Genomic DNA, 12,549 nt, shown 5'->3' with positions numbered 1-12,549 from the left:
CTTATTTTCTGTTAAAGAAGTACAGATTTTGAAGGATGCATATGCCAAGTTGAAATAGTTTTTACACATTTGGACTTCAGATCATGTGCTAAAAAATTATTTTATTTTATGCTGCTATCTTCTTATCATTTATCATGTGGTATCATTTATGCAGTATCATTCAACTTCATTTCAAATAAAAAAATATGATTTAACATTTCATAACTGGGGCATATTTGTTAATCTGCCTGTTCATATTGTACTGCTGATAAAATGACATGGTTTGATGCCCATGATTTTGAATTTTAGTACTTCCAGAACAGAATGCAAAAGCAAAACCAATTTTCTTTCAAAAGAAATAAATGTCAAATATAACTCTTTTATTCATCCCTATATTTTTCTTCCAAGGGCTTTCTCCCTTGAACTGGACTTCTACTCTGAATGGAGTATTTTCCTCAATTCTCTCCAAACTCCTGCTTTTGCAGAGACTGCTCCCCTCTCCTGAAGAGCACTTTCAGACTGTATCTGTTTATCTCTAACTCACTTTTATTTCAAGGTACAGCACAACTTTCTTATCTTTCAGGATATTATATATATATATATATATATGTGTGTGTGTGTATATATATATATGTATATGTATATATTTGCTATTGTCAAACTTTTTAAAACTCCTCCCCTTTGTGGTTAAGCTTCAGTGGAGGGCTTGGTAAAATTTAAATAACAAGTCAAAAAATATTAGGAAGAATTAGTGAAAGACAGCAATGGTAGCTATATACAATTCAGTCTCAAGTTCTTCTATAGAAATGTAGAGATGCATTAGGACAGTGATCAGAAAACCTAGATGTCAATATAGAACCAGTCAAATTTGTTGTTTTGCTGTATGCACAGGCCAGCTTAGATATCTCCTCCTGATCATATCTGACTTGATAGTTTATAGTTCATGATGCGTGATCAAAACCGAAAGTTTCTGTGATATGACTGCCCTTGCACTGTTCACCATGTAGGAACTTATTCACTATGTAAGAACTTGTTCACCATGTAAGAACTTGTTCGTTATGCTTCAGAAGATTGGAGACTGTTGAGAATTAGGCTTGGGGTTGATTAATGATTGTGCATTGAGTCCCCTATACAGAATTTTATTGTTGTTAACAACCATTTGATCAATAAATATGAGAGATGCCCTCTCAAAAAAAAAAAAAAAGAAAACCTAGATGTCACCATAATCACAGCACTTTGTGGCATTAGCCTTTTTTGTCAGAGGAACAAAGAGAAACATTGGCAGATTTGATGGGTGTGATATCAAGAGAACCTCAAAGAAGACATACAACTAGAAAATTTTGGGGGCCAGCATGACATGAACAGCTTAAAGAGGGAGAGATCGGCAAGTGAGTGGATGAGGTCTGTGAAAAATAGGAAGGGACAGAGTTAGATAGTTTCTTTGGCAAAATCCCAAATCCATTTATGTTATAAAACCCTCAATAAAATAAGAATTGATTGACTGGTCTTAACAGAGATACCATAAATAAACCTCAGTCCAACAGCCAGTTGCTCTACTTAGTATAGAAACAAGAGAGACACTTCAACTAAAATGAGAAATGATAGAAATAAGCTATTGTCTCCACTACCATGTAACTTTGCCTTGTAGACACTAGTCATTAAAACTAGCCAACAAAGGAAATTAAAAGCATAAAATTGGAGAACAATAAGTAGAAGTATCTCTATTTGTCCTACCTCAGGTGCTTTATTTGTTAATTTGGAACTATTCATATGAACAACTGTTATAACTGTATGTTTCTTTTCCTGTTGTTTTGCCCGTAGTTTTTGATTGGGAAGGAAGAAGTCTAGACTACCTCTTTCCTATTTCCCTTTCTGCAGAGATTAGTGTTACAATTTGGTACATATTGGTACAATTTGGCACAATTTGGTACACATGACAAGAGACTGAACGATTAAAGTATTTGTTAAAAAAATTTCAGGATAGTAAAGTAAGTATATATAAGCATATTAAGGAATTTTATTGAGAAAATAATTTGACCCAACCAACTTTAGAAAAAGTAGAACTCATGTTAAATATTATCAACCCATTATTTTTGAAAGATTTAATACATGCATATATAAATATTTTTATAAAGTCAAACACTTCAACTACTTTATTCCCTTTTTTCATAACTTCCCACTTATAAGAACCCCATAAGCTTCATGACTTGAAATTCCATTTATTTGGATGGGGAAAATGATATGAAAATGATTTCCCTGTATGTATTCTCTCTATATTTCATGTAGTCTCTTTGTAGTTGTCATAGTGTTAGTGAACTTGGGCATTCAAGCTGATAAAATTAGAGTGATTCTTTCTTTTAGGACCCAGAAGTCTTGTATATAAGAAGTTCTATTCCATCAGAGAAAAAAAAATCATGACACTTTCTGTATAGGATCTCCTTGTATCCCATTTCATATGTGAGGCAAAGTAGAAGTCTTTGATGTTTTCTGTAGGTACTCATAAAATGATCAGTTCTGTATTATCCACAGCCTCCTATGGTGAGCCCTGAATCTACTAATGCCCAAAGATCTATATCCTAGGACATGCAAAACTGAAATCTCCTTTGTATTTTACATGTTAAAAGCTCTCCCATGAAAGTCTTAACCTACTATTTGTCCATGTGGCCACAAGGCTTAAATTGCTCCACCTAAATCAATCTTAGAGGAAGTATACTTTATTAAGGAAGTCTTTATATTAGCTTACATTACCCTTCAAGTCCTTAGATTTAACACCTGGCTTCTGCCATTTGTTTTAGTCCAGGTCCTCAATCTTTAGACAACTGAAAACTACTTTCATGATTTTACCGAACTGGTGTACTACATTTAATATTTAAATAAATTTTAAATAAGCTTATTGTTTAACTTTATTTTGTTCTGAGTAATTATAAACATGAAAGTATTATTTTGATATATAAATTATTCTTTTTCTAATGCATATTAAAATAAATGCAATGAAAATGGAAAATATGTGACCCTACCTCACTTGCAACAGTACTGAGTGCCAGTTGCCTGTATCGTTCTTTGAAAAACATCATTCTATCTCAGTGTTTGCCAACGTGTCCAACTTAGTGTTTCCAGGGTAGATATAAATGAGTAAGAGCCTCTACAGTTGTGAGGGACTAACCCAAAATAAAATGATGCATTTTCTAGAATAGCTTGAAGCTTATTTTATTTTCACACAAATTGTCAATTATTCCAGAATATATTTGTTTTAATTTAAGAGTATGCTTTGCTTCTTTCTTTTATAGCAATCTTTAGTAAAATTTTCATTCCTAAAAGTTTTATTAATTTTGTAGCATTAAATATAAATGTTAATTTTGGTTTGTTCATCCAATGAGTATTTAATATTGTCTTTTATATATCAAGCACTGTTCTAGATGTTGGTCCCAAACAATGGACAAAGATGTGAAATCCTTATTCTCATAGAACTTACATGTAACTAGACAATAGATTCATCATATGCATAACCATGCAGACAACATCAGGAATGAGACAAGTTATGAAGAAGAATGTAAACAGTAAGAATAGGAAATGGCAGTGGGTTGGAAATAATTTGGGGATTGGTGGAATTTCAGAGATGGAAATTCAGTTCCAATCTCTAATCTAGAATAAACATTAGGAATATGTTCTTCCTAGTTTTATAACCCATGTTCTACTAATATAAAGTAGGCTGCCTTTGTAAAGGAAAATGCATTAGTTGCTACTATTTCCAACACCATTAAACACATTCTCATTTTATAGATAATGAAACTGGGGCCTGATGACATTAAATGATTTTTCTCAGTTATTCAAAATTACAAAGGTAGAACTATAACTAGAACAGTGGTTCCCAAATTTTTGGTAATGGGAAATTTTGTTGTATTCCCTGGAAAACACTAAAAAAAGTACTGATACGTAATTCCCACTCCTCACATCTTCTACTTTAATTATTATGAGATAAGACCTGGGCTTTGAGAGTTCCGAAAACTCACCAGATTCTAATGTGCAGTAAAGATTTGGAATTAAGACATTTCTGTCTTCCAGGCCTGTGCTTTTTACATCCTCTATCATTTTCTTTCCAAGGCACCAGACTCTCTAATATGGAAAACTGGTTGGTTTTGTAGAATTTGGGTATCTCCTTCAAGAACAGTAGAATTATATACTAGGAACACTTTTTTTAATAGAGAGGAAGGTTAATTAGAAAAATATTTGAGTATTTAAATTCAACACATTTTTAGAGAAATTTTGGTGTACCTCTATTGATATTTCCAGGAAGAGAACTTCCAGCTGAGGGTATAGTGTCAAAAGTTTAGCAAAAGTGAAAGTGGGCCAAAAACCAGTTTTCTAATATTTATTCCTATCATCTACTTTCTTCTGCCCAACCACTTCTTGTTAAAATAATTTTTTTGAAGTGTACATGGAAATCCAATTGTATGCATGTGTGTGTGTGTGCATGCGTGTGTGTGTGTGTGTGTGTGTGTGTGTGTGTGTGTGTGTGTGTTTACTCTAAACTCTTGAAATTCCTAAAGCAAAATTTTGGTTTTTCTTTTAGAGCATTTGAATAAATATTAAGCTTTTGAACTCAACTTTTCAATGACTTTTTTTCCTGATACAACTCTCACCTGGTGGATTTCTTGTTTGAACTCTTAGTTTAGCTAGCCATACCAACTTTGTTGAATTAGATAGACAATGATATATATGTATCACCCTTGAGTGCTTATTTCCATTTAGTGGATAGGTCAGTTTAAAAGATGCCTGAAATATACTAATAGATATCTTTACTTCATTGTAAAGAAGTAAATTACATGAATCTGATTAAAAGTATAAAGCAAGAAATTTTCTTATTTTGTGTAATGAATATTTTGCAGTGTTAAACTATTGAGTTCTGAGACTGTGCCATTTTAAACCAGAAGAAAAAACATGAGTTATGTAATAGTTTTACTAGAATTTTGACATGAAGTATCATCATTTAGAAACACTAGATTTTTCTTTTTTTATTGTCCCTGTAATTCATGTAAAAAAAAAAAAACCTGTAAGTCAATACGAGAGGCACAAGTAGTATCAATTGCTGGATAACATTTTTCTAATTCTTTTTCTAAAAGCCACTCAAGATATATATTGATCTGCTTAGGAGAGAAAACTCTGGGAAGCTCAAATGAGACGTTGTGGGCATAAATGAGTTGTTTGGTTCTGGTTCGATCCGAGTTAGGCTGAATTCACTTTGGTCTTCTCACATCAAGAGCTCTTCAATAGAGTTCCCAATGGTAAACCAGAATCATAAGAAAGCCATCAATCATGTGCCATCCAGAGCCATCCTTTTAAGATTCAGAGGGTATAATCTTGGTGTAGAAAAGGGAAATGCAAGTTGCTTTTAGAAACCCAGTATAATTTTTAAAGAGAACTGAAAAAAATATATAGTAATGAGAAATCTAATAATGCAGCCTCCTGTGAACAGTAATCTCAATTATGTTTATGTGACAACTGAAAGAAAATAGTGAAGTATAAATATTTATCTGCAGTATATTCACTTAAAAATTCAAGACAACCTCCACAATAGTCATAAAGCATTTGACATATATTCCCTATATTCAAATGTGTGATATTCAGTTATAGATGTATATGTCCATATGTATTCCTTGACATAAAAATGTAATTGGCTCCAACAATTAACTCCTAATTAAAATTTATATATCTGACTGTAGTGATCCATTTTCCTTAATGTAAAAATTCATTGTATTTATTGGTAGGTAATTAAGTTAAAAAATAAACTTGTAAACTCAATAATGTGGGTTCCTAATTCAATTCTTCAGAGAACTGCAAACTTGGCACTTGGATTTATAATATGTAAAGATTAAAGGAGCAACTACAAATTCGTAGCACCTGTACAATAAACTTTCACCTGCAGTTTTGTGAATACATTAATGAATAACAACATTATAAATTTCAGAAACAACATGGGGCCAATTTTTCACACAACAAAGAAAACTTTCTGTCTTCTTATTCTGTATAGTGAAGATATTTCATATATATATGATACATGTAAGTCATATATATATATGATAAATCTTATATAAAATACTATATAAAATCTTATATAAAATAATAGTATTGATGTAAGAGCTTACCAGGTAGAGATCTATATCATGCAGATAGTAAAAATAAAATACATGATGGGAGAATGGACTTCCTTGACCTGAGACCAGGCAATAATAAAACTCCAAATTATTCTAAATGAAGACATATTTCCATGATTAGTAAATTTATCTATCTATCTATCCATCCATCCATCCATCCATCAGTCCATCCATCCTTCCATACTTCTATTTACACACCCATATGTACTAATGGCTTATATAAGGAAAAATGAAATATGGATGAAATAAATATCTCTGTGTATAGCTTTTTGTTTTTCTTCATTAAGTGGGCAGTGCTTCCTTGGGCAAAAATTGAAACCATTGCTCGAAGAGCCTATGGGTATAATCACTGATACATAATGGCTTAGGACTTCTGTGTGCTAAAGCCACAGACTACAGATTTTCTTGGCTGGCTAATAGACATAGCTAATGGCATTGTAAACAAAAGCTGTAAAAACCTTGTAAAATAACCTATGTTTATCATTAAAAAGGCCAAGTAACAGTGATATATTAAGAGATTTTTCTATAAATCAATTGAATGGCAAAGCCAGACAAATGTTGACTGTACCATTTTCTGAACTTCTGAAGCTTTAGTTTTTAACTTTCATTTTCAAAATACCATGCTCTAGTACCTAATTCAACATACCTAAACACACCCCTGTGCTCATCACTATTTCATGTACATGTTATTTCTACAAATTAATTCTAAGCCCCTTGATAACTTTCTGAACTGCTTCATTCTTCCACTTAACAACATAACTATAGACATTTAAGGTTCCACAAGGCTTATAGAATAAATATTGATGAATAATAAAATGAGGTTGTTGGCTACCACTTTTAAATATTTCTAAATATGAAAAAAGCAAGCACTGGATATTTGATCTGTATGATAAAATCCTGATTAACTTTACAGATCTTCATGATGATCTTTCTCTCTGAGACTTAGGGAAATCCTGGAAATACTAAATACTTTTTCAGAAACAGATTAAAATGCAAAGATGAACAGAAAAGAAAAATATCCTTCTGGAAAGAATGCCTTTTATGAATGGATAAGAAGCAATGCTCTCCTATAAAAAAAATCTAAGATGTATAATTTTTACCTTAGTAAATCCCACACATAAGCTCTCCTTTGAATAGATAAAAATGAATTAATGACAAATAGAATATTTGCAGATTTCAAGTCATTGATGCATAGGTTCTAATAGCAGTTTAGGGGGAGGGTATCTGGATGCTGAGTTCTGTATCCAGGCTACTGGTAAACTAATTTTGCAGGGCTGTGATTTTAAACGCAAGGTTTCATAACAGCTCATAGAGGCAGAAAAGGCTAACAACTTCCACATTGTGCTTTCTGTGGTGGAATCTCCTCTGAATATCCTCAGGCCACTGTTCTTGTTTATTTCTGCAAAACAAGATTATTTTAGTTTGTGAGAGAAGAAAAGCTGCACTTAATGAACATCATTTGGAGAATACTGTTGTGAGGGTGTTTGATTCCGATTGTAAATGTTTCAGCTAGTCACCAGAGGCTACAGACTCACACACAGACAGCCCCACACATGCACATCTGAACTCCTTGATGAGAACAAATCAAAGAAGCCTATTGTGTTAACCACTTTTTGTGATAAAGCCAATTACAGCTAATTCTGCATTGCTCATTCTACAGTTTGTGGGATACTCAGGCAATGATTTAAACATTCATAAACCTGAGAATCAAACACCCTGGGTTCTAGTCTAGGCTCCATCATTTACTAGTTGAGAGACTGCAGAGAAAAATAATTTGTAAAAAAAGAAGATAAAGTGCTAATATCCTCAGGTTGGTGTGCAGATTTAATGAAGCATTATATATATAATTATTTAAATTCTGATGCTTCAGTTATTACTGAAAGTCTCAAAGCAGCTTTGTTGTAAAGCATGCTGAGATAGCAACAATAAGGGTCTATAGAGAGAGGAAGAATGTACTTTTTTACCAGGGCTGCCATAACAGGGTACTACAGATTAGATTGCTTAAACAAATAAAATTTCCTCATAGTCTGGAATCTAAAAGTCCAAGATAAGGGTGTTGGCAGGGCTGGTGTTCTAAGAGCTGTCTCTGGGGCTTGTACATGTCTGTTTTCTCCCTGTGTATGCACATGGCCCTTCCTGTGTGTGTACCTACGTCTTAATCTCCTCTTCCTGTAAGGATACCAGTCATACCGGATTAGGGCCCACCATCATGACCTTGTTTTCACTTAATTAGCTTTTTAAAGACCCTCTCTTCAAAAACAGTCATATTCTGAGGTATTGGGGTTAGGACTTCAACATATGAGTTTGGGGAGAACACATTCAGCCCATAAAAATGAATGTCAGGATTATTGGGATAAAGGAAAGTATCAAGTGAAATGGCTCCACATTCCCTGGAAGGTCAGACAATCCACAGCACAGGTTAGGACTGAGGCCTTGAGGGCAGAAAAATTATCAGGAACACTTCTGATATATCTCAGGCAGTGCCTTACACAGAGTGGTCACTCATGCATTGTTGGATATACAGAGTCCAAGTGAGCTCAGTATTCATTTGGGCAGGCATTCATATATGAACATATTTCTGAATAATTAAATTCATCTTCCACTTCTACATATTAACATATGTATTTATAAATCAATCTATTATATGTTATAATTATATATGTTAGTGCATAACATGCTATTATGCATTATATATAATGTATCATTATATATCATATAATATATAACATTATAATGTATGATATATGATATTGATATGCATATATGTATTAATACATATACCAATATACAGAAGTGGAAAGACTAAGAGGAATTTGCCATTTGAATGAGAGGTGAGGGGTAACCTATTAGCTATTCAGAAAAAGGAAAGTTGCATTAAATTAATATTTAGGAGACAAAATTGTCAAGATAAGGATGTTTTGGATGTTATAGGTCATAAATGTAGAAGTAACTCCTACATATCAGGCTTGTATAACTAGATGCCTAAGTGGTGCTAGTCCTTAAAATGGAGACCCCTGGGCACGAATAAGTTTTAAGGAAAAGACATTGAGTTCAGTTGTGAACTTACAATATTGAGAGGCACTTGACATTACCAAATTGATATTTCAAATAAATACTGTATATATGTCACTTAAATAAGACTTTCTGAGTTAGAGAACTACATTTTTAATGATTATATATAGATGCTAGTTTTAGGCTTAGACAATTAGACATCTACAATGTTCAAGAGTATAGAAATAATTTTAAAAAGATAATCTCTAGTGTCAATCTAGTGACAAGATAGGTATTAATACAATAATCACACCAAGAAGTATAAAATGAGATCTGTGATAAGCAGCATGAAGAAGTCCATTGGATTAGTAGTGTGAATGCCACTGATGATCACTCTTTGCATGTCCCTCCTCCCATAATTACTGAACCCCCAATGAGCATTGGTGTAGGTTGAAGTAAAAGAGGTAAACAAGGAAGTAGGCTATATGAGTATATACACACTTACACATAGTTGGGAGGTTTAACTTTGAAGTTGGGGAGAAAATTGATAGCATCCAAATTTTCCCAACTGGAATGATTCAGCTGAGAGCAAAATTTAAATATAATATTAGATAGGATAAGATTGCTGATAAGTTGTAAAGAGACGGGTTGCAAATCCTCATAGTTGGGAAGAGGAGTGTTCCTCTGTTGTAACAGGAGAGAAGGAAGATGGTACAGGTGCAGAGGCCAGAGACTGGTATTATGCTTGTTAGTGAGACACTCTGAGAGTGCTGTGTGAAAGCATTTAATTCAAAAATATGTAGTTTGAAATAGTTACAGATTCACAAAGCAGCTGCAAAAAATGGTAGCTAGTTCCTGTATATCATTCATCCAGCTTCTCCCAATGATAAAAGATGACCAAAGTACAATTATTAAAGCCAGGGATTTGAATGCTACAATACTAAAGTACAGCCTTATTTAGATTTCAACAGTTGTACAGTTCATTCAAATGTGATCATGTTTAGATTAACATAAATTCCACCACAAACCAGGAAACAAGACTGATGTGTCACCTCAAAGAAACTCCCTTCAGCTACCCTTTTATAGTCACAGATTCCTCTCTTCATCCTAGCCCCAGGCAAATCACTGATTTTGTCTCCATTAGTATAATTTTTTTTCAATTTTGGTATCATTAATATACAATTACATAAGCAACATTATGGTTACTAGACTCCCCCCATTATCAAGTCCCCACCACATACCCCATTACAGTCATTGTCCATCAGCATAGTAAGATGCTATAAAATCACTACTTGTCTTCTTGGTGCTATAATGCCTTTCCTATGTCCCACCCCTACATTATGTCTGCCAATCGTAATGGCCCTTTTCCTGCCTTCTCCCTCCATCCTCCCCAGTCCCTTTCCCTTTGGTAACTGTTAGTCCATTTTTGGGTTCTGTGAGTCTGCTGCTGTTTTGTTCCTTCAGTTTTTCTTTGTTCTTATACTCCACGTATGAGTGAAATCATTTGGTACTTGTCTTTCTCCGCCTGGCTTATTTCACTGAGCATAATACCCTCTAGTCCAGCCATGTTGTTGCAAATTGTAGGATTTGTTTTCTTCTTACTCCTTTAGGGTAATTTTGTCTTATCAAGAATATTATATAAATGGAGTCATACAATATGTAACCTTTGGACACTTTTTTCATTCAACACAATGCCCTTGGGATTCATCAAAGTTATTATGTTTATCAATAATTTGTTCATTGGAATAACCCATAATTTGTTTATCCATTCAGCCTCTGAAGGACATATGGACTCTTTCCAGGTTTTGGCTATTACAACTAACGCTTCTATGACCATTTATGAACATTTTCCCCTGTAAAAATAAGTTTTCATCCCTCTATGGTAGAAGCAAGGAATAAGGTTGCTGCATTATATGCTAAGTACATGTTCATCTTTATAAGAAATTGCCAAATTGATTCCTCATAAAGATGATCATCTGAGAGGCAGAGGGAGATGGAGGAGTAGAAGGGTGAATATACACATCTGAGGAGGGTAAACAAGTTCTGAGACATATGCTAGCTTTCATATAAAAACAATATGTAAATTATTTACCATTGATAGTATTTGAATATACCCCCACAAAAATATATACACACACTGAATATATTCAAATAGTATTACATTTTAAGGAGCATGTTTCATATCTACCTAGAGCTTATCATGTGTCTACTATATACACACATTCATCACAGGATAGAAACATAAATCAATGGAAAAGGCTCTCCTTTAGGAGATACAAGTGACTGTAAAGTGCTTTTTAAAATAATAGTCAATTTTATTTGTTAATATGTTCACTAAATTTCAGTGGCATCTAAAGACTGTAACCATTCTGAAGGATAAAAAGTGAGTGGTGTTTTTTTGCATATACATTTGTTTATTTAATAGACATTAATTCCTGAACATTATAAATAAATACACTTATTAATCACAGTTATGAATTATAAAAATGACAACTGTTAAAATGATAATGGGAAGAAATTAAGCTTAGTCCAACCTAAAATCAACTTCCCAGGTACAGCTAAAGATATAAACTTTGTTAACATCAAAAATCATAAAACTCTTTTTGTGAAGAGAAAACTAGAGACCCAGAATTTGGAATGTGTCTCCTCACACATGTTCTTTGATCCTCAAAGAGGCCACTTTACTTCTCAGCATGAGAATCTAAAAGAATTTTGAAAACAGTTGTTTACCTTGAAAATAAAATACACATGAAGATGTGATCATTCTTTTTAATTCCACTTTCTGATATGTGTTTGCTTTTAGTTTATTGACATTGCCCTTATAGACAGACAGGTTATAAAGGATTCTGGATAAATTATTTTTCCAGATAACTAAAACTTTCCTTTTCCCACTCCAAAAAATATTTTTGATTATTTTTGATACATATCTTTCAAAAATGTATCAGGTATTTTCCCTCCTCATACTTAAGGTAATGAAAATTATTTAATCTATTCTTAAAAACAGAAGGTTACTTTTATGAAAATCTATTATTTTGTTGGGATTGTTGGTAATACAGTCTGTCTATATTTCCCATTGTTGCCTTTTCTCTCATCATTTCAGGTTACTAGGTGACAGTGTGTTTCCATTAGGCCAATCATCAGACATTTAAGCTTTTTTGCATTGGGTGTGTTGTGAACTGAGAGAACAGAAACAGTTAACCATAAGTAATATTCAGCTAGTCTCTGACTGAAAACCTAAGGGGTAACAAAGAGTTTTGTTTTAGGTCAGGAAATCTAAATTGGCTTTATATACTGGAGAATTAATATGCTGAAAGACTGCCTTTACGATAACTAGGTATCTTCTCGAGTAAAAATAAGCACTCATACATGTAATGACCAAACCATGTAGTTCTTAAGGAGTCACTGAGGAGTAAATGGTTAGAGTACA

The sequence above is a fragment of the Manis pentadactyla genome, chromosome 7 (genome assembly GCF_030020395.1).
Source record: "Manis pentadactyla isolate mManPen7 chromosome 7, mManPen7.hap1, whole genome shotgun sequence".
Classification (NCBI taxonomy): Eukaryota; Metazoa; Chordata; class Mammalia; order Pholidota; family Manidae; genus Manis; species Manis pentadactyla.
The sequence above is the reverse complement of the archived record's forward strand: the minus strand, read 5'-3'. Positions refer to the sequence as shown.